General features: G+C 46.9%; 1 protein-coding gene across 19 annotated transcripts in view; it reads left to right on the forward strand.

The window, feature by feature from the left end:
• The first annotated feature begins 338 nt into the window (after nucleotides 1-338).
• The window catches only part of EPB41 (erythrocyte membrane protein band 4.1), an 86,364-nt gene continuing 60,848 nt past the window's right edge, over nucleotides 339-25,854 (forward strand). For 18 of the 19 annotated variants that reach the window (XM_058819648.1, XM_058819659.1, XM_058819660.1 and 15 more), the window contains exon 1: nucleotides 339-508. The gene's annotated coding sequence lies outside the window, so the exon portion shown is untranslated. Of the gene's footprint in view, nucleotides 509-10,563; nucleotides 10,596-25,854 lie in introns of those variants that run through there. The other variant, XM_058819649.1, reaches the window with a different exon arrangement.

Genomic DNA, 25,854 nt, shown 5'->3' on the forward strand with positions numbered 1-25,854 from the left:
TCACGGGAGGCGGTACTCACGGGAGGGTTTACTCACCGGAGGCGGTACTCACGGGAGGGTTTACTCACCGGAGGCGGTACTCACCGGAGGGTTTACTCACCGGAGGCGGTACTCACCGGAGGCTGGCAGGCATGGGGTGCCTACGTCAACTCTCTCTGTATAATCAGCGTTAGGTAATGCCGAGCTGATGTTTTTGGTTGTTTTTTTTTTTTTTCCTTCCCTGCTTGGTGTTTACATTTCTAAGAAGTGGCTGACCGTGACCATCCGGTTCCACCTTCACTTCTGGAAGAATCAGATACTGAAGTTTGCTCTGCTGCCTTGCTCATGTGGGTGCAAGTGTGAGCTTTTGGCTTTGTGGCTTGGGTTTTTCTGGTGGGTGCATGGGTTTTTCATGTTTAGCCAGAACTACTTTTTAACCAGTGTCTCTTCTCTTTTCTCTTCTATCCATTGCCCCACGATGGATTTTGGTGCTTCGCCTGTGTGGTTGGCCTGGCTCTCTCATCTCTGGGTAAGTACCTGTTTTGTTAGATCAGTGGCAGAAATAGTTGAAACAAGTTGCTTTGACTTAATGATCGGACATATTGAAATAATGAACTGACCTATTTATTGGCTTAAACTCTGAAGCATTGGTTGTTGTCAAACACCATGATTTATTGTCCGTGTGTGTGTCAAGATTTTGGATATTGAAAAGCACTTAGTTGGCCTGGAATTTGCTGTATTTTATGATATAAAGAAGCCCCCAGTAGTAGTTTTTCCTACCAGCCTAGGCTGTAGAGCACTGACCTGGGGATAAAAACACACTTAAGTGCCAGCAAGTGAGCAAATGCAAGGGAAAATATTTTTGCGAATGGAAAGCAATGCTTGCTGTTCTTCCCAGGATGTCTCCTGACATCTGTTGGTGGCAAGTCAGCACTGTGGTTGTGAAAGGGGCTCTCTGATGGCACTGGACTACCTCACCCTTTGCAAACCATGGGTGTTTGGGGCTTTGCAGGGCATGGAGAGGAGGCTGAGGCCCTTCTGGCAGGAGAGGACGGGAAATGCGTGTTGAGCTTGGAGAAGAGCATTAGGCACTGATGATTTCAGTTTGTGTTCATGGAGCGCCTGCTTTGCATAGGGGAAAAATTGCCCTGGTGGGGTGGATTCTGATGGTTTCCCTGCAGAGGTTTGGTGCCTGCCATGAACTTGGCTGTGAGGTGGTGTTTGTGTATTAAAGCCTCTGAGGACAAGGTCTGTGTGCTCAGGGTGGAGGGAAGGAAGGGATCAGCTTGGTGATGCTTTTTCTCTGGGTGCAGTGGTGCCTTTGCATCGAGGTTGTGTTCTCTGGAAACTTCAGTAAGTTCAAATTTACTTTTTTTTTTTTTTAAATTCAAGCTATCCTCCTGCTAAGTTTTCCCCTCTCCATCACTCCTCTTCCCCAGTAACAGCCTCTCTTCTCCTAGTAAGGGAAAGGGCTGAGCACATTTAGAGCAGCTCTGCTCCGTGCCTGAGTATTTCATGTGCTGCCAGTCATTGATGAAAGACTGGAAGGGAAAGCAGAGGAAGGTGCTGGAAACAGATTGCTTTATTCTTAAACTTGACATCATTATAAAATGCCTCATGCCTGTGCAGGAGAGATGAATCAAATCCAAGCATAAACCTGTTGTTCTTACTCAGAAGTGAGCACTATATTTGGAAGATGAGCAGCTGCCTCCTGATCTGAATGAGCTTTGCTACCAAATCTCCAAAAGCAGGATTGTTAATTAACTAGAAAACCTGCCTTGGTCAGAAGTGCTGAGCTCCAACCCCACCAAACACCCAGCAGCCATTTGAGTGCAGAATAAAACTCCTCCGCTTGGAAGGTACAGCTGGAAGCTGCTGTGAGCTTGGATGTGGAGCAAGATACAAGTGCTCACTTGCATGATGGTTGGAATGGGTTAGTGAGAGGCAAAGCTGTTCCAGCAGAGCAGCTGTGCCAGGGTAACCTGGAGCAAGTCCTTGGCCAGAGAGTCTTCCAGCTCAGTGCTTGAGCAGGGCCTCAGGACAGTCACCAATCTGGCTATCTCTGTATAACAAGTCTCTGTTCAAGGGTGAATTTCTCCCTTGTGAAACACTGATAGCCTGGACCTGGTTTGCACTCCCTAGAGCAGTCTCTGTGTTACTTTTGTCTGTTTTCTTGCATGTATTGCACAGAGGGGAGAGAATTGCATTTTGGTGATCCTGCTTGTTACATGATGTAGATGTTTTGATCATGATATGAGATGAAATTTGCTGCTTGCTGAATAATTGGTGTCAATCTTTATCAGCAAACAAGAAAGCCATGTGGTACCTTGTTAGGGATAGCAAAGATAAAGGGGGTGTGGTACAATATCACTGGCTCAGGGACAGCCCTGACCTTCACTCAGCAGAGAAAACAGCAGGCTCAGATTGCCTCTCCTTCTTTAAGCCTAGCTTATCTCATAGGTAAACATAAAATGCATAGCAGCTTTGGTAATATATTTATATTAAATATAAATTTAGTAATCTCCTCTCCTGACCTGGTAAGTGTTGGGCAAAGTAACACACCAGCAGCTTCCATGGAGAGAAGCTGGGAGTAGCTGTGGGGCAGAAACCGTGAAGGAAAATGCTGAAAATGCCAGAAAACCCTCTCTGCTGGGAGTTTTGCTCTTGACCTTCAAGCTGAAATTCACATATGTTGCCATTATTTAAAGCCTGTCAAGAAATCCAAGGTGAGGTCACTGCTGAAAAATTCAGAGCTGTGTCTGTGGTGGTAAGTGCAGGGTGTCCATTCATGGGCTGTGTTTGGGCTCTACCTTTCCATACAGTGGCACTGGTGATGCTGGAAACCACGTGCTATTATCTATCTATACATGTTGTTTCTTTCTATCCTAGAATTGATGGGGGACCTGGAGAAGGGCACTGCTTTGCCCTTGAACAGCTTGTTGTGCTGTGAGTTTCTCTCCTTAGTTCTTGTTTACACATAGCCCAGAGAGGAAGAACAAATGAGGTTTCCAGCACCTTTCAGTGAGATTTTCTTCTTCAACCTCTCCTGTTGGTTGACAGTGCTTGGACATGAGCCCAGGTGTGCAAGAGGGCAAATGGCACGTGGCTGGTATGAGAGCACCAGTGTGGCCAGCAGGTCTAGGGAAGTCCCCCTGTACTGGTCACTGGTGAGGCCAAACCTTCAATCCTGGGGTCAGTTTTGGGCCTCTCACAACAAGAAAGACATTGAGGGGCTGGAGTGTATCCAGGGAAAGGAACAGAGCTGGCGAAGGGGCTGGAGCACCAGGAGCAACTGGGGGAGTTGGGGTGGCTCACCCTGGACAAAAGGAGGCTTGGGGGGACCTTCTGTCTCTCCACAGCTCCTTGACAGAAGGGAGCAGCCTGGAAGAGATTGGTCTGGGAACAAGGGACAGGATGAGAGAAAATAGCCTCAGGCTGTGCCAGGAGAGGTTTAAGTTGGACATTAGGGAAAAGCTTCTTCATGGAAAAGGTCATCAAGCACTGGCACAGGCTGCCCAGGGCAATGATGGAGTCCCCATCCCTGGAGGGGTTTAAAATCTGTGTAGATGTGGCACTCAGGGGCATGGGTTACTGATGGGCTTGGCAGCGGTGGGTTAATGGTTAGCCTCTTTGATTGTGAAGGGCTTTTCTGACCTAAATGATTCCATGTTTCTGTGGAAATGTGGCAGCAAGGTATCTCTTCACTTGTCCCACACTGTCAGAAGAGACCATGGTCTCTAACATGGTGTCAAGTTCTAGAGCCAGCTTAGCTCAGTGTTTTCACTTTGTTGCTTAGTAAAGCAGTGAAAACAGTTCTCATTGTGGCGTTCAGAATAGCAGTGCTGCCCTCTGAATTACCATCTAATTAAATGAAAGCAAAAACTCTAAAACAAGTGAGCTTTCTGTTGCATAAGAAAAGCTGTTTTGGTTGACCTAAAAACCGACATTGAAAACCAGCCTAAACAGAGATGCTTTCCTTCCCAGCTCCGTGGGCCATGCAGAGCAGTTGCTACTGTTCTTGGAGAGGCATTCATGCCGTGGCAGCTGTGAGCCCACTTCAAAACAGTTACGCCTTTGAGACTTGCCTCCCTTTTGCTTGATGGTTGGAGAAACCCTGCTGTGGAGACAAATAATTAGAAATAAAAGATGGCAGCTTAATGATTATTAGCTTTACTGATGCAGCCTGCAGTGACTGCAGGGTGAGATTGGCATCTCCAAGCTGCTGCTGCATCTCCTGCTCCAGAGATTTACTGTGTGCACTGTTACTGTGCAGCCTCAGTGGACCTGCACAACACCCTGAATTAACAGAGTTATTTATTTTAGTAACAAACTTTTTCAGACTCTTGGCAATTAACTGTGACAATGGCAGTATGCTTCCTGCCCTTGGCTCCCCGTCTCTCCATCCATGCCCAGAGCTTTCCTTTGCTACCTTATTCCCCTCGCCCTCCTCAATTTCTTGGATTCTGTTTATTAATATGAACCACTTTGAGTTCTCTTAATAAAATAAGTATGTAAAGTTACTACCTTAAAATGCCTCAAAATTCCTTATTTTGAGCTCCAGAAAATCTGGCAGCAGTGGGATGCTATCCTCTGGGATTCTGTCTTATTGATATTCATCTTTTTGAAGCTGGTATCCATGACTGCCAGTTTCAGAGGTTAATATACTGCATTTCAAGCAAGCTGAGGTCTTTTTAATTTGTGATATGGAAATGTGCACCAGTTAATCATTGTGCACCTGCAGAAATGCTTCTGGGCAGACTTTGGCTGTGCTCTATCAGGTTCTGGGAACATCCATAGGCAGGACTCAAAGTGACAAGACTGATCCAGTTCAGTAGCTCAGGACAAATCCTGCAAGGTCTAAGGACGTGTCAGGCAGGGGACACTGTGCTGACCAAGGTGTGCAGAGCTTTGGCTCTTATTTGTGAAAAAAATAATGGTTAGAAGCTGTATTTGTTCTCCACAGCTAAATTTTAATTTAAATAAATGTTAGGTTTTGCCAGGTGTCCCTCACTGATGCACAGGTCTAGCCCTCAGCACCATTTGCTGTCTGTTGACTGGAGCTGGGTTCACGGCCTTTGGGATATGTTAGTGCAGACTCGAAAGCTCTCTGCCAAGTGTCTGCCTTAAACTCACTGCTAGGTAAAGTTAAATAGTCCTAAATAAACCCTGATCTTGAAACTGTCCTTCCCCATACTAAAGAGCTCTAAGCATTTTGAAGCCAAGGGGGGCTTTTTGCCCAAAAAGAGCTTAACAGAATGGAGTCAAATCTCCTTCGCTGAATTGGTGCCTTTCTGGGGAGAAGCTGCAGTTGAAAACACACCTACCTGGTGTTATTTAAAGAAGCCAGAGCCTCTCTTGGCTACAGTTTGACTCCTCATCTATGCAAAGAGTAAATTAGCCCCTGACATCTTTTGTTTGTAGTGCAGCTTGGCTGCCTCCCGGCTGGAGCTCTGGTCTCTAGGTGGCAGTCACTGTTATTTTTGGGTGCATTTCAAGAAAGGCTGCATTGCTGAGCTTGTCCCCTGCTGAAGGAACAGCTGCCTCTCTGGCCAGGCTGGCTGGTCCTGCTTGGCTTAGGAGGCTGACACAAGAGCTTGAACTTCTTCCTGCTGCCCAAGTATAGGAGTTTCCAGCAGCATTCCTGAAAGAGGGGTAGCGAGTCAAGTGCTGTCTGTGAGCACACTCCTCTGGTTTTAGTTTTTAATGGTGACTGCTGGGAAATGAAATCCTAGTAAAGGCTTTGAAGGAGGGTGAGCTCTCGAGGTGATGGAGATGAGTGTGCTGTGGGACAGTCTGAGGCTCCTGTGATGGTTCTTTCCGTGGTTCAGTGAGTTTCTTAGGTTGTTTCTGGTGCTCAGGCTCATGCCACACTGACTCTGCCTTTTCCTGAGCCTGCACTGCTTGAATTCACAGCATCACCTGTATTCTATTCTCCAGGATTTGTTAAGCTCTTTATAGATCCTTTCAGTGCAGACCCTCGTGTGTTTAATACCTCCTTCTGATACTTGAGAGGAACAGTATTTCTCTGTCAATGTAGAAACATTCACCATATGAGCACTCGATCCTGCAGGGCTGCAGCCGACCTCCTCTAATCTTTAATGGTGCATCTTGGCAGAAATGTGCTTTACATGCTGACTCGAAGCCCTAAGTCTAAACAAAGCTGACTCTCCAGGAGCTGTTCTTCTGCACTGGCACACAGCCTGGAGAGAACTGAAGCTCCACTTCTGTTTTGTTCCTCTTTCTACTTGGAGTTTGTCTGCTGTGCTGCAAGACACTGACTCAAATGAACATCAGCTTCATACAAATCAGTGAAACTCATGACGGGAGCTTTTTGCATCAATTAATCAGATTGCAGGTGGGAAGGGAATTCCTGGGTGTACAGACTTATTTCCCAGCCACCCCATCTGCCCAAAAAGGATCCATTTGAGCCAGCCCAGTACCAAAAAGATCTAATGGCTAAAAAATGGGATTCTTCTGCCCATAGGAGAACACATGGCTGTTGTTTAGCAACAGTAACTTTTAAAGGCTACAAATTACAGCCAACAAAAGAAAATTCTCCAGAAGGAAACCACAAAGAAAAGGGTGGCAGAAGCAGTTTGGATTTAGCAAAATTGGAGTCGAACTGCCCTGATGCCAAGTGTGATTCCAATACCTAAATCACTCAGTCTCTTTAGCTATGGAGGGTGCTTCTTGGCCCTTTAATAACTATCTCAGCAATGAATCAATTGTTGGTTTTGGAGAGTGTTATGATGGGCTGTACTAGATTTAATCTTTGGTTAAATACTTGATACAGAGCCAGGTGAGTGTAGATGTTTCAGGTTGCCTTCACTGTGCACACCATGAGTTGTAGCAAAGCAGTGCAAGTGTTCTAGACCTTAGTGAAAATTCCTTGAACTTGCAGTTCAGCCTTTCAGAGCCTTTTTCAGCAGTGAATTCTGTGCTGGAGAGAGGGGTGGGCAGGGGAGAAATGCAGCGTTCTTTCCTTCCAGGTGAATCATTTACCTGCAGTATCTTAATTCTAGATCACCATTTTACAGGAAGACAAAGCTTGAGAAGTCAAAAGGAGGTTTCCTCTCCTCCTCATTCTTGTCTACTGCTCATGGCCAAATCAGCACTGCTGATGGTGACAGCAAAGCTGGAAGGTGAGCCAAGGGCACAGGGCCAGGAACTGGCAAAACTGAGCCACCTGCTCTCCTCCCACCTTGTTTGCTGTAAGCTCTTGTGAAATGGTTGCTGCTGCAATGGAGACTGTCACTTGCTTGCAAAGTGTGTGAGTGTGAGTAGGCAAATGGAGTGTGCCCGTTGTGTGTTCACATATGTGTGCGTAATGCAGCTCATTTAGAGCAGGATAGATAAAGGATTCATCTGACCAGCCTAATTTTTTTTTCCCCTAGAACTTGGTGTAATCCCAAGTATTTCTCTTCATTTTAAGTCCTGCTTGCTTTGGGGAAGGGAGCACAGCACCAGTGTGATGCACAATTGCTTTGTTTAGACTGGGAATTCCTCACTGGAGAAGCTCCTCAGGGCAAAGAGGAGAGAGCTCTGTGCCTTTTGTTGTTGTGCCAGTAATGCTCTGGGCAGTGTTCCCCAGCACTGGTGTAAACTGGGAGCCCTGTTTTGCAACAGATCCTACCTGGAGTGTATCTTGTGGGCCTACAGAGTGCTGGATCACCTTACAAAGATCTGGTCTATGAAGAACTTAACTTGAGCTAGATTTAATCTGCTGTCTGGATGCTCCTAGGATGCTGCAGTGTGTCCTGCTGAGCTGCTTGCAAGTGCCTGCACATTACCCAGGCAGAGGGCAGGGTTTGGCATTGTCCTGCATGACCCAGTTGGTTTACACCAATCCATCAGGATCTGAGCATTCCAAGTGGCCTTTCACTTTGTGAGGAACAACCTCTGCCTTAGCGACCCCAAATGCATGCCTAAAATGAATATAATTCCTGTCCTTATTCCTATATCCAACAGGCAAATACCAAGAAATCCTGACTTAATAAAATAATTCTCAGTCTCTAAATAACTCCCATAAAGTGACTTTAACCAGCTGTAACCAGGAGAGTTCTTTAAATAGTTTCAATCCAGGCTTGGCACAGGGCAAACTGTTCTTATAGTGAAGAATTTAAGAAATTTCCATTACTTCCCATGGGATTTCAGAGGTCAGTTTGGGGCTATGTAGGAAGGAGAAAGTTACAAGCTAAGCCAGTGGCTTCCAGCAGAAGTGTGGTGGTGATGGGTTTATTTCCATGAGAGTGGTGGTTTTGGGTTTCTTTTTCCCTTTTTTTTCTCATATTTTCTGCTCCCTATAAATAGTTGCTTTATGTAGGCTTAGATCCCCTTGCCCCAGAAGAATGTTTTTCAGGCTCTCATGGCATAGATGTAGTGCCTCTTTTTGTATTTGATAATTCAACTTTCTAGTGTCTCTTCCTTTAGCTTTTTAGCCAGTCAAGCTCAGCCATTTTTTTGGGATCTGAAGAGGTGACAGCATCCGTTGCCCTCATGCAAAAGCACGTCAGCAGCTTGTGCTAGTGCTCCCTGTGGATAAATGCTTCACCTGGGAATACAAAATGCAGGAGCTGCTGCTCTCTGTTCTCAGCTGCTGACAGATGGAGTTGGGGATCATCTGGTGATCTGAGCGCAGTGGATGATGCACTGTGTGGTGTTAAATCACTGCTTTGATGCAAAGTTTTTGTTGCCCTGGTCTCTCCTCCAGATAATCTTGAAGCAATGTGGGTTTGCTTGCTTGTTTTTCTTAGTTGCAAGAAGCTGTTACCAACCAAATCTTGTGGTTTCTTTGCTCCATGGTTTTCTCCTCAAAACTCTTTGGACTGGTATTTCTCTTCTGGCAGTGTTTTAAGCCCACCATGGGTGAGCAGTAGCAAGGGCAGCAGTTGTGGTGGATCAGCACTGAACATCTGACGCTCCTCCATGTACTGCCTGGGCTATTAAAATTTGCTAATTTATTGCACTGGGGACTGAAGTCAGAACTTCAGGGCATGTTTCAAAGGAGCTACCTGTCCCTAATGTAGGAGCAGCAACTTGGAGCCGCCAGACCTCTGCCAGCCTGTCTTTTTTTTAATCAGATGTGCTCATCTAAGTCCAAGGAAACCACCAAGTAGTCCAGATTTAAGGCAAAAAATATCTGTCTTCCCTCTAATTAAGGACCTTATTGCAAGTAGTCTCAGCACTGAGACACAGGGGAGCTGCTCTGTTCTTCTTGGCAGAGCTGACTGTCATCGGCGCATAAAGGAGAAGGGGTAAATAGCTGTGAGAAGCATGTTAATTTTTTTCTAAAAATCTGGGTATTTTTAGCTTCATATAGCATAAATGTCCTCAGTGTGTGAGTGGCCCTTGCTCGATCAGTATCAGTGATGGGGCCATCCCAGCCAGTGTGCATCAGCCTTGGGTATTATCTGCGGATGAAGAGGCAGGGCGGTTGCTCTTAATCCAAGCAGAATAATGTGCCTGAGACCTTAATTCTCTGTGGGAGACAAACGGAGATGCCTTAGTGCCAGGAGTATTTTGGAATTGTGCACATATACGAGGGGGGTTCGGTTCCCGAGCTGGGCAGGCTGGCAGCAGCTTTGCTGTAACCTTTGGAAGTGCTCAAGAGGTACTGGGCAGCATGTTTTGCTCTGATGTACAAAGCAGGGAGAGCTGGACAGCTCTGCTTGACAAAAATAACTGATTCTAATTTGGCTGTAAGCGAGGGAAATCCAGGCCATGCTGGAGGTGCGGGATTCCAGAGCAGGGGCACGGTGGGCCCCTCGGTGGGGCTGTGCTGGGCTCGTGGGGGCGTTTCTTGTTGACCAAGCCACCTCAATTGTCGCTTTTTTGGCTTGCCACAAGACTGAGGCAGTACCTGTTCGATTACGAATGGACTTATGCTCAAAAAAATGAAGACTATAATAACAGCATTAAAAAAAACCCCAACGCCCCCCCCTACCTTTCTTCATACATTCCTCCTTGCTTCTTCACCCCGGGTTTCCCTTCAGAGCTGCGCCACGACTTTCTCTGGGAGGCAGCGAACGCTTTTTAAAATTTGGGTCACGGAGGGAGGGGGAGCGGCGCTGCCGCCCGCGGTGCAGGCGGGCAGGACCCTTCCCAGCCCTTCCTACCGGGGCCGTGCGGCGCCAAATTATCGCCCCCCCGCCACCATCACTCTAGCGGGGGAGGGTGTGGCGGTGGCAGGAGCAGGCGCTAATCCCGTTATTTCAGCCTCTGGCTGCCCGGGTTGTTGTTGTGGCGGGCTCAGCAAAGCGCTCCGGACTCTCCCTCCGGGCCGCCCGCGGGAGGAAACGGCAGAGAGCGGCATGGGGGGAGCCAGGAGGGGGCGCACGCTCCCCCGCCCGCGCCGCCGGCAGCGGTTTCCCTGTAGCCAATGGCGAGGCGGCGCTGGCGTCCCGCCCCTCGGCCTCGGCCAATGAGAACTTACTACAGTGTTGTGGGGGGAGGAGGCGGGGCGGGGGGGTAGAGCCGCGGGCGGGCGGGCGCGGAGCGGGAGGAGCGGAGGCAGAGCGACCGGCTGGGCACGGCGCGGCCCCGGGGTGCCGCACCGCGGCGGGGGCTCTGCGGGGGCCGCTGCGAGGCCGGCGGGCGCCGCGCGCGGGGGCGGCCGGGTAAGTGCGCGCGGGAGCGGGTGCGCGGCGCGGGGGAGTGCGCGCGGCCTTTGCGCGGCGGCTCCGTGTCCGTGTGTCCGTGTGTTCGTGTCCGCACACGGCGGGCCGGTGCGAGCCCGCGGTCTCCGTGCGGACGGGCACGTGTATGTGCGCGTGTGCGGTTGTGCACGGTGTGTGAGTGCGTGTGCTCATCTGCGCAAGGTGCATCTTCCCAGCGAGCGTGTGCGGTTGGTGTGCTTGTGCGTGTAAAGGGTGTGCGTGCGTGGGGTGTTGCAGTGTGCACGCGTGGTCTGCACAAGCACCCCGTGTGTGTAGTTTGTATCGGGGGTGTGTGGTGTGACTGCTGTGAGCTCTGCGTGTGAGCACGGCATGGATACGCAGTGCGTGTGCGTGCGCTGTGTGTCTCTGCACACCAGGTGAGTGTGCCCCATGTGTGTGTACGTACTGTGCGGGTGTGTGCAGCGTGTCTGTGTTTGCCCTGTGTGTGTTTGCAGTGACCGAATCCGGTGCATCTGTGTGCGCACAGCGTGTGTGTGCGCGGCTCGTAGCGCTGTGTGTGACACGGAGTGCTGGAAGTCAAAAGGCCGAGGCTCAGCCCGAGACAGATTCTGCAGGAGGCAGGGAATGGGGATGGCAGGATAGGGACACACAGCTCGGGGGAGCTGGCACCCCGTGTCCCCCTGTGCTGGGCCGGGTTGCCCGGGCTGGCATCCCCAGCTCTGCCCGGAGTCCATTGTGCGGGAGGGGGAGCGGGGAAGGGCTTGGGGCTCCACAGACCGATGCCTGCTCACCCATCCATGGGACAAATGTGGATGCTGTGGTCTGGTATCAGTCAGGCGAGGGCTCTTTCCTGTCCCTGGATCCTGCTTTGCCCTGAATTCTAGCTCAAGAAAACACCTTGGCCCAGTGGCAAGTGATGCTCTTACTGGATTTTCCACCAAGGCGTATTGTTTTTTCCTATCTCCAGCGAGGCACCGTTTGTGATGAAAATTACTCCAGAATGTCTGGAATGAGTTAAAATCCACCTCAAACACCTCTGAGTGCTGCAGCTGCAAGTGTTCCAAGTGCTCACTTCCTTGTCTTTTGGGGAAAAGGAACTTGTTCACCCTTGGTGCACTGGTTTGAGGAAGCTGGTTTTGGGCAGGGTCTGGCAGCTTTTCCCTCTGTGGCTGTGTAAATGGTAATTCAAGAATTGCATGATTGCATGGTGAAGAGAAAATTGCTTAGAGATTGTCCAAATTCTGGGGTTGGTGCTATGCTGGTTCACTTATAATTCTGTGTGTTAATTTAATTAAGATATTGGACAAGCAAAGCAAGATAGGTCCCTTCCAATGCAAGCTATTCCATGAAGATCTAATATTTGAACAGTACCACAAATCCCTTTTTGCCTTTCCTTGCTCTTTCCATTTAGGATTTGAAGGCTTTTCAAATATGCTGGATTTTGCTTGCCTTCGTTTGCTGGATCTGGAGGGATGGTCTTTGAATTAGTGATTCTTATTCACAGTTAAGATATGTAAAAACAATGCCTGTAAGATCTCATGGGGCAGAGAGTACACTGGGTGTGGATGAGGGATGCAGAGGGGCTCTGCCCTGGCTGCCGCTGTGATGCAGTGGAGTGCAATTCCTTGCATGCTTAGCTAACTCCCGTGTCACTGTCCCAGGATCTGCTCCCTTTGCTTCAAAGGTTGCTTCGTGGAGATCCAAAGTAGGTTGTTTTTATTTTTTAATGGCTGGTCCAGCAATATTTTTGATGAATGTAAGTTTTTCCTGCAGCATTGTGGTGACTGGTAAGGGTTTTGTGTCGCATGTCAGTGATACCGATACTCTTGATGTTTATATTTTACATCATCTTGCATCTTCAGTTGCACTTCTAGGGCAATTTTGAGCATTGGGTGGGATTTAAAAGGCAGTGCATATCTCTGCTGCCATGGCCTTAATAAAGAAGGCGAGGATTTTCTAGGATTCCCATGGACAAACATAATCTGCTGTGGAAGATAAATATCAGGATAAACAACGTGTGTGCTCCTTACCTTGAAAACTCAATTAGAGCCTTATGAAACATAGAGAAGGATGTTTTTTTGCTAATATAAACACATTCATTATTTCCTGTATCAGTTTAGATGACAAGAACAGGAATTACCTGTGTTTTCATCTGATCTCACAATTGCAAGTTAAAACAAATAATCTTATGAAAAGCAAAGCATTTCATGGGAAAGCAGCAATCCTGAGGAGTAAGGACTCCTCTTGGCCTGTTTCCAAACATTGTATATTCCTGAAGCCTATAAATGCTTCAGGCAATGATAGTCCAAACCTACATCTCCTGGCTCCAGTATCTTCCTGCCAAGTGCCTATATGCTCTGCGTGAGCATCTATGCTGATTTTTGGAAAGTGGTAAAACAGTGTCTCTCCTACTGTCCCATTTACTCCTTGTTGAGCAAATATTTGAATGAATGGAACATAGACTGGCAAGGATGTGGTTTATCTAGGGAGCAACCACCTCCACAAATTCATTTATTAGAGATCCAAGTGTTGCTCTGACAGGATAGCTTGCAGGGATGTTGGGATGCTCCATGTGCTTTGATACATTGATAGGTGAATGATGATGATAATGATGTTGTGAATGTGGCATGTAACATGCTGGAATAAAGTTGTGTATACAGAAGGGTTGCTGATGGAGGGCAGTGGCTCTGTACTAGGTTTTCACCAGCAGTTACTTGGCATCTCAAAGGAATCCTGGATTTTTGGGGTCAGCAGGTGAACCTCAGGCTCTTCATCCTTGGATGTTCCTGAGTATCCATAGCATCTGACTGGGAATTTTTCTCAGGTATCTTTCCTTGTATTCCCAAATGAGGGGCATGTGCTGAGAGCCTCTTCATTTGGGGGAACTGTACCTGTGTCACTGCAGGTGGATTTTTCTTCAGCCCCTTACTCCCATATTCCACCTATTTATTGGAAAAAGCCCTGAAATCGGTGGTGCTCAGAGATCTTGTGCCCATGCCAGGTGGGAAAGCTCTGGGCTCTCCCCACCTATCCAGGCCAGAGATCCCTGCTCGGGGAGGGAGCTTCCCACCCCTCTTTTGATGGAGGAATGTGTGGGTGGGGCTGCAGTGGGGAGGTAGAGCTGAGCTGTACTGTGTGTCACACTGGGTCAGTATCTGAACTTGCTGGAGCTGATTTTACATCCCTGGGAAGCTGTGATGAATCTAAGGGCTTCAATAGGACGGTGTGAGGGTCCCTGCAGTGGCCCTATGAATGTAAATAATTTCCCATCATAAACTTTACTTTGTACTTTTAAGCGCTACTGCAAGTCTGTTGGCTTCCCTCTAACTTCTGTGCAGTTTTCCTAGAGCGTTAAGGAATAGCAGATACTCAGGTTGTTCAGGCTTGGAGCTGTGTTTCTTGCTCTTTTGTATTTCTCTGGGAAAGTTCAATGTAAAGCTTTCCATCAGGACTAGAAATTGCAGTCTGGGCTTGGGGATCTTTTGCAATGATTATTCTTTCTTGGTGCTTGGTTTATTGTCGTAATCTTGTGTAGGCTAAGCAGGCAACAATGTGTAAAGATTTCCCTTTGTATGTCTAATCTACTACTGTTTTGATCAGTATTGTGGTTTCTTAAGTTGCAAAGAACTGTAGATGCAGCATAGCAGGGATTTATCTTTGTCCATCGGATGGATTAGGTAGGAATGTTTATGGCTTGTACTTAATCCAGATTAATAATATTAGTTTCTTTACGTTCAGTTGGTTGTTTACGCTTGTTTTCTGTTTATGTGAGTTTTTGCTTGTGTAATGCCGCTCACATTGTGTATTAAAAGCCAGTGCTTTTAATTTGTCCAAGTAGATCATATTGATGGACTAAATCTTTCTCTCTCTCTTTTTTTCTTTTTTTAAATGAAGCAGTTCCACAGAGAGGGAAATTGTGTGGGCTTCGGGGCTATGTTCAAGGAATCGTACTCTTCCAGGCCATGTTCCTCCAGACCCTGCTGCATTTTGGATCTGGGATTTTTAAACAAATTCCCATGCCAGCTTGCTTTAGCTGCTGTGCTCAGAGCAAATGTTGATAGCAGTGCTTTGTAATTTATAATTTATAAAGTCTTACAGCACTTGAACTCTGGTGCTTTTGGAGGAGACTGAGAATTTTGTATCTCCCTGATCTCGGTGCAGAGCCTAAAAGATGTAGGAAGATGGGAAGCTCAGGGGAGCGTTTCATCTTGCAGGTGGTGGGAGAGCTCCATGGCTGCCTGGTTGCATGGCTGTGGCCACAGTGTTGGGTGCTTCCCTCCCCCATGTGTATTTTTGGGGAGCAGCCCAGTCCATCTGCCGGTGAGGGCGAGTCCCATGGGATGTCAGCCTGGCTTTCAGACTGGGTCACACAATGGAATAACCCTCTGTGGCTGCATCAGGAAACCTGGAGCCCAGACCTGTGGAGGATCCTTTGCTCTGTCAAAATTGAGTCCTCCTTACAGGATCAGCTCAGCCTGGGATGTAACCACAGCAAAACACGCCATGGCTGGAGCCTGGGGATGGGAGTACGCTTTGCAACAGTGGAAGAAGAATTGGGCTGGTTAGCTGTTTCTATGAAAACCACAATTCCTTTGAACCCTCTGGTCACTGGTTGTAGGCTGATTATTTCGTTCCTTCCCCACCCCATGGAATGTGTGTGTGAGAGAGAGATAATTAAAAGCTTTTAGTTAAATAAATAACTAAGCTGCTCACGTGGCTTTATAGTAAATTGCAGAGCCAGACCCGTGGAGGTGGAAGATGGTGTGTGCTGCTGCTGGTCCCACAGCATCTCCTCGCCTTCCCATGCTGGTGTGGCCTTGGAGTGTGATTCCATATGGACTTTTCACCCCTAGGGCCTGTGTATCACTGAATATGAGAGCGAGCAGGACGTAAGTAGGGATGTTATTGTGTCCGGGGCTCCAGGCTGTATTTATTCCCTGTTATTCAAACTCTGCTCCAAAGACAGGATTACTAATTCATCTGCGATGCCTGTGTACAAATGAATCAAAAGCATGAGTTGGTCTTTGCAATTTACTCATGAGATGGTCTGGATGCTCCAGGATGGCTTGAAGGGTGGTTTGGTTTTATCCCATTGACATGGAGCTTGATGGAACGCTTCATGTTCCTGCCCTGGTTTCTGCCTCTGTGAGCTGCCTGCAGTGCCTTGAGCCAGGCACTTGGAAAATGAGAAACATGCAGCTGGTAACCATTCCTGGGGAGTTTTAGGAGTTGTTTGTCATTGGGCAAGGGTTGGTTCATGGAAGGATAAAAATCTTTCAGGTCCAGCTTCAACTGCCCTAAACAGCAAATATTTCTGCCTTGCATGCTGCCTTCCAGTTCCTGAACCAGTGGATAAGAGGGCCCTATAGCCAAAGTCATAGAATCTTCTGAGTTGAAAGGGACATCAAGGATCATCAAGTCCAACTCCTGGCCCTGCATAGGACTCCCCAACAGTCCTACCCTGTGCATCCTCGAGAGGGTTGTCCATTGTTCAAACACTCCTGGAGCTCTTGGCAGGTTCAGGGCTCTGACCATTCCCTGGGGAGTCTGCTCAGTGCCTGACCAGCTTCTGGGGGAAGAAACTTTTCCTGGTATCCCACCTGAATGTATATTCCTGATTTCCCCTCTTAACATGAGGGCCAGAGGAGAGCAGGATGCCCTGGGGCTTTATGGGAAAATGCAAATTTTAGTCAGTGCAGGGGCAGCTCAGGGTAACATTTTGCAGACTGACAAAAAACTCTCTTAAATCCCCAAACAAAAACTGCTGGTCTGTCCTTCAAATACTGGATTCTGTGTTTGCATAGTGTATTAGTCCTGTTGGCAAAGACACATATCCTGGCAGTGTCACTTTGGCGTGTACATCAGGCACAAGCCAGTGAGATCCTCCAGGGATGGAGCCCCTTGGAGAAGAGCAGTGGTGAGCTGTCATCCTCCTGGTACAAGGGAGTCCTCCTGTCCTTCATGTACCATGAAAACTCAGCTGCTCATTTGATCTAAAAAAATCTTGAAATCCAGCTTTAGGCCAAAGTTTTCTGGCCTTAATACCTTTTGCAACTATTGGTTGGCAGTGAATTGACAGGCAAGATGGAAATTGTGTGTTTAAATTGTGGGGATGGTTGTTGGTCTGAAGTCAAAACAAGTCACCTAAGCAGCATCCCTTTCTCCTGCATGCCTGCATGTAAGTGTATAGAGGCAGTAAAAAGGCCATTTATCATGTAAACGTGCCCTGACACAGACAGAAGGCAGACCCCTATAGCTTGTAGGAGGAAGGGGTCACATTCCATGCAAAAACCCAGCATTTTTAGGACACTTGGTAGCACATTATTACAATTTGAACAGGGGAAACCAGGTGGGATGAGAATCAGGCACTTCCCTGGTGTCCCTCCATCCCTCTCCTGGGAAGTACCAGCGCTGCTCCCATGTCCCTCCATTCCTCCTGGGATTGGTGCTGGTGGCCGATGCTGATATCGCTGCTTTTTTATCTCCAACTGCCAACGTGAAAGCTGAGTGTGTGTGGTGAGAAGCTCATGAGAGTCTTGGTGAATACACACATGAAGTAGCAACAAGACAAACTCAGTGTAGGCTGCCTGGTCCAGCTGTGGGAATAACTTTCATCACTTTTTCTCCTTTTCAGAGGAAAAGCTGGAAGCTTTTGGGGCCTGGAGAAGAGTTCAGTTGCAGTGAAAATGCGAGTTTTCAGCTGTTCATAAATGTTTCTAGTCAAAAGGGTTTAAGGACCCCCACACTTTATCGAAGAGGGGGAACAACTAGCAAGAGAAACTGTTTTGGAAGAGGAAGAATGTAGGGTACATATATATTGCTTTTCCATGGATTTTCATGTGCAGCCAGGCTTCCCCAGGTGTTTAAAAAGGATGGAAAAGGCGTCTTGCATACGTGTGAGTTTGCTGACTCACACACATGAGCTGGCTTCATTCTTGAGGGCTTTCTGAAAAATTCAATATTGTCAGGATGCCCTTGGGAATGGGGTTTATCTGCAGTGGGAGCAACTGCATCAACGTGGGAAGGGCATGCTGGTGATACTGGGGGAAAATGGCCATGTGCTGAATTCCTCTGGCACTGCTTCTAGTGAGTGCTGTAGTTTCTTCAGACTTGTGGAGGGGTTTGTTGTTGTTGTAACTGCTGCTTCTGTTACTTCCATCGGGTCTGCCTAGGTGCTGCCTTCAAAAAACACTTCCTTTGTTTGTGGGTAGCAGTATTGGTTTGTTTGTTCCCACCCATCTCTGCTCTTTCCTTCGCTCCTCCAGGAAGTGGTGGAATAAAGCTGGGGTTGGTTGATGAGGTCAGAGCAGCTGTTGTGCCCATCCCACACCAGGACCCCTTCCCTGCCCATCTCTTCAGTGAAGTTTGGGATGCTGCATTCCCTTGATAACGAGAACCCAAGGGACTTGTCGTGTCCAAGCAAGTTCATCTCCAAAAATGACCTTTTTTCCTCTGTTTACACACTGAAGCAAGTTTTTTCACTTTGTTTTGTTCTGAAGCAAGATGCTTTGAGTAGCTGATGTCTCTCATCCCCTCAGTTTTGGGGCACCAATGCAGAAAGCATCCCTCTTCTTGGTTCAGGTGCTCTTCCTCCTACCTGCAAACACCCACTGGATGCCTGTGGGGAAACCAGCAGTGGCACGGACAATGTTAGTGGCTTCATGTTTTGCAGCTGCTGCTCTTGGCTTATTTAAAAATGATGATTGACTCTCTTAATCTATCCTGATGATGATGTATGATGATATTCCTTTTGCAGACATGTGGTTTATTAAAAAAGAGTCCCTGTTGCATGATGAATCGAGAGGGAGCGCTCGGGGAAACGGAATCTATTAGTGTTACTTGCCTGTGTCCCTCCTGAGGCAGGAATGGGAGTAGATAATGGACGTGAGGGATGAATTCACAAAGCAAGGAAGCTTGCAATTACAGAGAAATTTGGTATTTCAATATGATACTGTTCTTGCAAGTTTATTTTTTTTATAATTGAGCTGGACTCTCCAGCATGAGCATTGCTTGATTATTACACTGGTGGGTTTGACCCGCACAGTGCTAATCACAGCAAAGGCTGGCAATCAAATACATTATATTATACACAGCATATGCAAATACAGTGGATTTAAACTTTTTTCTCCTTTTTTTGAGGTAGATGCACAGCTGCATCTGTGCCAGTGATGATAAGGTTCTCTGCAGACACAGGTGAAGGAGAGGTGCCAACACCCTGTGCCTGCAGCTCCATCACACAGGGGTTCAGGAGGTTGGAAGGTGTGCAGGGAGCTCATTAGTGTCTCTGTGGGGTGCTAACCTGGTTACAGGGTTGGCTCTGTTTGCTGGGGGCAGTGGTTGTAGGTTAACCATTTCTCATGATTTCTCAGCACAAACAGTTGTAAATCACTCCTGTGGTAGGAGCAGCTGCAAAAAGCACTCAGCTCTGGTTTTGCTGTGCAGAGGTATCACCTCCTGCCTGGCCTTTGAAAACAAATATAAGGAAACAACTCTGTCCTTTTGAAGTATTAACTACAAAATCAGCTGAAAATTTGTTGATAGATTCTGCTTGTTTTGGAAACAGGTTAACCTTCTGAAACTTCTGACTTTGGCAGAAAACCAGGGAGTGATGAGTTACACTGAAACTGAGATTTGATTAATTGTAACTTTCATAGCACTTCAGCTTCACCACTAGAAAAACAATATAGGATTGGTGAAGAACATTGTTCTTTCACTAAAACACTTGTCCTAATAAATTTTCTAGATGGGGTCGGGGGGAGAGAATGTCGCAGACATCTTTTTGTGAGAATCTTTTTCTAAGGATTTTTTCTTCCTGAGAAGCTGAGAAGCTTCAGGAACAAAATGTAAACAATGATTATCTGCTGCTGTGAATGCAGCAGGTCCATCTGTGGTTGGTCTCATGTGTTTTTTGTAATTAATGGCCAATCACAGTCAGCTGGCTCAGAAAGTCTGAGGCAGCTGCCTTTGTTATCATTCTTTTCTATTCTATTCTTAGCTTAGCTAGCCTTCTGAGATGAAACTTTTCCTTCTATTCTTTTTAGTGTAGTTTTAATGTAATGTATATCATAAAATAATAAATCAAGCCTTCTGAACATGGAGTCAACATTCTCGTCTCTTCCCTCACCTGAGAACCGCTGTGACCACCCTCACAAGAGAACATCAATTGGAGCTGCAGCTGTGCCCCTCTGAAACAGGAGGTTTGTGAGTGGGTGGTTCCTGTCTACCTCAAGTGTCTGCTTATGTTTTTCCCCAATTCACTTCAGCAGAAACACTCCCATAGAAAATATTTTGAGACATTTCTTAAAAAGCAAGGGGAGAGAGAAAAGAACGAGCCTCTCTGTTGTAAAGGATTGTCAGAGCTTTGCTGTTGGAGCAAGAGTGTTTGGGATTTATGGGAGTAGGACAGACACGCAGCCGGCTGCACCTCATGAGATTGACCATCATCTCAACATGCCTACGTCAGCCAAGCCTAGCAGTTGCTCAATTCCACATCTCCAGAAGAAACAGTGACAGGGGAATGTGCAGTTTTTATCTGTTTTTCTGAGTTAATCTCCTTGCCCTGCTTTCCCACCTATGGGCTGTGGTTTTGCCTGGTCACAAGGTATTTCATGGGTGCAGTCAGTTCAGGTGCTGCTAGTCAGAGACGTCTGGGGATGAGTCACTAAAGCTCAGGATGGGGCAAGTTTCTCGAAAACAAGAAAACAGGCTTTGTGAAAACTTAATTTTAAGAGTTGATTCCCAGACATGAAAAGATCCAGACCTCTTGGTATCACCAGTGATGAGCTCTTTTGATGTGCTTTGAGAAATAGGCTTGAAATTTGTTGCTGTGTTTTAAAAAAAGTGTCTTTGCTGCTCCAAGCAGTGAATTATAATTTTTTTTTTTAAATCTGAAAAAAATGGAAAATGGAAAAAAATTCAGCTTGGAGCTATGTAGATACTTGATTTTTAAGTTGATAATTCGTCACACAAGTAATTAGCCAATGTGGTATCCAGCTGAGTCCCTTCTGACTTTTGCAGTGATCATATATGTGATCTGCTCTTACTGTGGAGAAAAATGGATGTGGCACTTGCATTTTAGTTGGAGGACTGGCTTTTTTGGGTTGAATCACTGTAAATGGGGATATGTATGTTTCATTTGGAATCTGAGATCCGCCCATCTGGTGCTAATGAAGTGTTTGGTATAAGCCACCTGCAGCAGAAGCCTATGCAGCCATTCTTGATTTCCCAATGGCATGAGCATTTGTATGATTATGTGGCACCTTCTTATTTTAAGCTGTGCTGGAAGTTGGTTTTGCTGCTTAAAATGAACTTCTGTAAAGCAGCTCGCTGGGTGACCACTAATTGATTTAATTATTGCTCTTAATATGAAATATGTTGTGAGTTATAGAAGCATGTTCTCCTGCACCACAGTACTAGACTGATGCTGTCCTAGATGTGGGATGTGTTCCCTGTGTCCCCAGGCAGGCATGTCCCTGGTGTGAGCAGTTCAAGCCACCATGGTGTTCCCCATCCCAGTGCTACAAAATGGATTTTTCTCAAAAGCTGTGCTTGGCAAGATCTGGGAGCAAAGTGAAGCACAGAGAAGAATTATTCTCCTTTTTATCTTTCCTCTTGTATTTGGATGTCTAGCACTGATCTTCCCTACTGTTGTCAAGACTGAATTCTGCAGTGCTGTTGGTGGAACACTTTGAAAGTGCACTGCACCATGCAAAGGGAAACACATTTTTAAGAAAAAGAAAATCTAATACTAAAAATAAGTAGATAATCATGGCAAAGTGCTGTTTCCTTCTAGCATATTGCTGTTTCATGCAAGTGGCAGTGAATTGTGCAATAAAGATCTATTTGTAGAAAGCAAAAAAAGAGGCCAGAATTGATGGGATTATTAAATCTGAGCAATGTGAGTTGCACAATAGCTTGTTAGGCTGCTGTCTGCAGAGGCCACTGTGTGAAGGCAAAGGGGCATTCTGTGCTCTTCCTGAAGGCTCACGCTGTACTCCTGTGTCCCTGGGCTCTGCACAGGGAGCTGGTTTGGGTCTTAACCTCACAGGGCTGTTATTAATGCCTGAACAGCACAGTTCTTGCTATAAAGTTACCTGTGCTTGAAGGGCCACGGTACACAGGCATTTCTCCCATAGTGTTTGGGTTCTTCATCCTCCTGGGTTTGAGTGCTTTGCCAAGGTGCTTAAAACTCATGGGCATTTATACAGCACTGGCTGCTGTTGCTGGTGCGTGCCCTTTAATCCCAGAGATTTCTGGGTTAACATCCCCAGGCTTGAGCTGGTGCTGTGTTTTGTTGAGTCCCATAGGGAAAAACAGATATTTATTGCTGTGGATACTTGGGGCATCCAAAGGGCTGCTGAAATCTGGGCATTGAGGCTGTGATGCTCATGGTCCGTTTCACCAAACCTGCCCTTCATGCTCAGGACTGTTAATCTACCACTGGAAGAATCTCTTTCTTCTCCCAGAGGAGAGACTGGTCCTGGATGCTTCAGCTCTGTGCAGTTCAGCAGACAGCAGCCTTGTTCACAGGGTACTCTGTAATTACTGTTGGCTCTTAAGAGCCAAGTAATTGGGAGCAGTAATTGGATGGTAGCTTAAGAGTAGGAGCACAGTTTAATAAAACAAGCAGGCTTGCAGTTGTAATGTCAGCAGGTAAAACGCCTGGGAAACAGCAAATGCCCATGGTGGTGACGCCAGTGAGGCCCGTGCTCAGCGCAGGCGCTTGGCAGCCCGGGCAGGCAGGGCAGGGCAGGTCCTCTTCTCCTTCCCTTGTTGCTCAACAGGGGACACAGCCTGGTGAGGCAGATACTCTTTAAACATCTCCTGTGCTTAGCAATAAGAGAATGAAACGTTAATGTTTTGGAGTTCTAGTTCGCTTCTAAAGAGCTTTTGCAGCTTGTTTAGCTGGGGAGCTGGAGCAAGCTCAGGCTGTGCGCCCGTGTCCTCACCAGAGATCAGCTCATTGCGTTTCCGTCTGGTTTTTGCTGTTTACTCTTAAACTACACTTCTTGCCGCTGCAAGGGCTCTCATTAGTGTGCTTTTATTTTCTGTATTGCCCTGCTCACAGCTTATACTGGCAAGGAGGTGCCTCCCAGCTAGCTCAACCTGCTCAGTCCTCATTTGTATGTTCATTGTTTTCATCTCAGATGGGAACAGATGACTGTTTACCTTCAGATTGTGTGTATAGAAAGAGAACTTGAAGGGAAGTGCAAAGGAGGTTGTTTAGGAATGTATTTATTGGAGGACCAAAGAATGGGTTTGCCTGGGGCACCTGGGTGAGCTCACCGATGCTTTTTGCTCTCTCCACTCTTTCACCCTGGCCTCGTTTGAAGGGTCTTCTCATGGCAGTTTTAACCCGAACAATGGTATCACCAGAGCCTGCAGAAAAGAGGATCTGTGTGGCATTTTATTCCCTTGTGCTGCATGAATGTGGATTTTAGCAATATTGTTGTGTGGCTCCTGCTGTCAGCAGCACGTTGAAAAGAGTGGCTCACTTGTCTGGAATTGTGACTGAGGGATTTGCAGCCCTTTAGCAGCATAATTTTAGCTGAGGCTCTCCATTTATTCCTCAGTACTGGGCAAGACCAATTCATTTTGGATCTCAGTATTTTGGAAAATACTGAGAATAATATGGTTTAGTCTTAATTTGCTGTTGCTTTTGATACTTGATAAATACCTGAGCTACTCTGAGTCCCTGTGAGTTTGTGGAGCTTTCAGCTGGCTTCATCTATGCATGAAGCAATTACTCAACAAGGATTTAAATATAAAAAAGGGAAAAATAAGCAAAGCTTCTCCAAAAAAGCCCCATGTGGTTGTTCCTACCACCATTATATTGTCGGGGGTTTGTGTGTATATATGCAAGCACATACTTTGAATAGAATAAGGATTATTTTGAAACCTAACTCATAAGTTTAAGTGGGATGCTAAATTGTGTATATAAGGCCAGTAGCTTATCCAAAAAGCACCACTACTCCCGTGTACAATTCTCCCTAATTTATTTTATTAGGGAGAAATTTAAACCAGCTACTGTTTCCTGCATACACATTATCCCTACCAAAGAATATATTTTGTCTTTATTAGCTCTTCATTTATTTTAAAATATTGCAGTGTTAAGCCAGTTGGAAGCTGTTTATTATTGTCTTCTCAGCTGGTTGGTGGCCAGCATTGTCCTGCCTGTGCCATGACAGGTTGTGTTGGCACTGGTGGGAGTGGAGAAAGCTGGTTTACAGCTTCCAGGTGCTGCCCCAGTTTCCCCGGTGCACATGCCCACCTGACTTCATAACCACACTCCCTTTAATGCCCTCATGGGTGTTAAACTTCTCCCAGTGTTGAGTGTATTAACAGTGTAAAATATCCTGTATTGACAGGATAAAAGGGAGAGGACTGGGGAGAAAAGTGTGAGTTGGTGGGGAAAGGCATCCTGGACAGCCCCTGGGAAATGTGGGGGAAGGTTGGAGGGAATCAGGGGGTGGTGGAAGAAAGAGCAGGTCTGGTGCAGCCAGACAGGAGGGTAGGAGAGATCCTTTTAGTACATGTTGTCCATGGAGCTTCTGGGTGGAGCAGTGTTTGGATCAGCAGGATTAAGTGTGGCTAGAGAAGGTACTGTGGTGTTCTGTTCAGAAACACAAGGGCCATCCAGGAGCACCACTGTGGTACTCAGCACGCACCCTGCTGTGGTGTTCTGGGAGGCAAAGGTGAGCGTTGACGAGGTGGAAAATACCTCTTGAGAGCCAGTAGAGCGTGGCCATGCTGGTGTTTGTTCAGTGAAATCACAACCCACAACCAGCCTCCCACACCAACCGTTCCAGCACAGAAAAGAGGGTGGTGTCCAAAAATATGAGCAAACAGCCCTTGAATGTGGGTGCAAAGTGTATTTCTGACCCCTCCCTGCTGTATTGAGGGTGAACACAACTTCCTTTTCCTTTCTGTAGTCTGAAGAAAGCAATGTTTGTGTACATTTCCTCCATGCAAATAATTGCAGCAACTCTGGCTGATGCTGGAACTGAGCAGACTGTGCTGCTAGAACCAGCATGCATCCTTACTTGGGTCTCCAGTGGTGAAAAAACACTCACAATACCATCTTATCATTCATCCTGCTCGTTAAATCGGTGCTCTCCTTTCCCCCCATGGTGGTGTTTAATATCCTGTTCACTGTTTCCTACTGCTCATAGGCCAGGCTGCTGCCTGGAGCTCAGCTGCTGTGCCCTGGTGAGCCATTAATGCATCAGGATGGGATCTGGGGCAGTAATTCAAAACAGGAGTGAGCGCAGGCTCCCTGTGGGATAATGCTGCCATGGCTCTGTGGGCAGACAGAAGGTGTCAGCATAGTTATTTTCATTCTGCGGCAGAAGTGGGGGTGATAAAGTGCTCACTGAGTGTTTGCTGTCCCAGGGGATCAAAGGGATTCCTGACAGCTGAGCTGCTGAAATGGAGCATCCCCATTGTCTGCCTTTAGCTGAGATACTGAATGGTCATGGACCAAAATCATCAGGATAGGCACTGAAATGCTGTCCCTCCATCCTCGTGCGTCAGTCTTGGAGAGGATTGCTTGAAATGGTCACTTTTTTGCTGTAAACTTCTGAGAGCTGCGCTCCCATTCCAAAACATCAGACTGCCAGCAGTTCATCTGCTCTGCCAAAGAAAGAGGTGACTATTTAATGAAAATAGCATTTCCAAGCTGTCTGTCTTGTTAAAGCATCCAGAACGCCATGTTGTGTCTTTTCCCTGTTGGTGACACTGCACAGCCAGTGTGGGAATTCAACAGCAATTCTGATTCAAAGCCACCTTCAGTGAAAATGGTTGTTTGTAAATGTGTTGCATCAGATGTGTCAATGAATGTAATTAAGGAATGAAGACTGCTGCACGCCCCTAATTAAGGGGATTAAAAACTAAAGCTGCCCGATTCCACTGCTGGATGGAAAAAACAGACTGGTGGAAACAGCCAGAGGCGGAATCTTGGCAGGGTGAGAGGAGTTCTGCTGCAGTCCCTGTGCTCACAAAAGGAGCAGCTCTGGGAGGTGACAGGACTTAGCTGCTCTGCCACATGCCATAACTGCTGACTGTACATGGCAGGATTTAATTGCTGCTTCACACCCCTTTTCTGTTTGGTTCCTGTTCCTGGTGGGCATGAGAGGATTTCCATCCCTGCCAGCCATGCTGGGGTGCAGCCTTGGGAAGCTGACAGTTGTGTCACCCATGTTAGTTTGGTATCCTGGTGTCTCCTACCATCTTGGTACCCATCCCCAACTCTTTGGCTTTT

This window comes from Ammospiza caudacuta, chromosome 25, assembly GCF_027887145.1.
Source record: "Ammospiza caudacuta isolate bAmmCau1 chromosome 25, bAmmCau1.pri, whole genome shotgun sequence".
Taxonomy (NCBI): Eukaryota; Metazoa; Chordata; class Aves; order Passeriformes; family Passerellidae; genus Ammospiza; species Ammospiza caudacuta.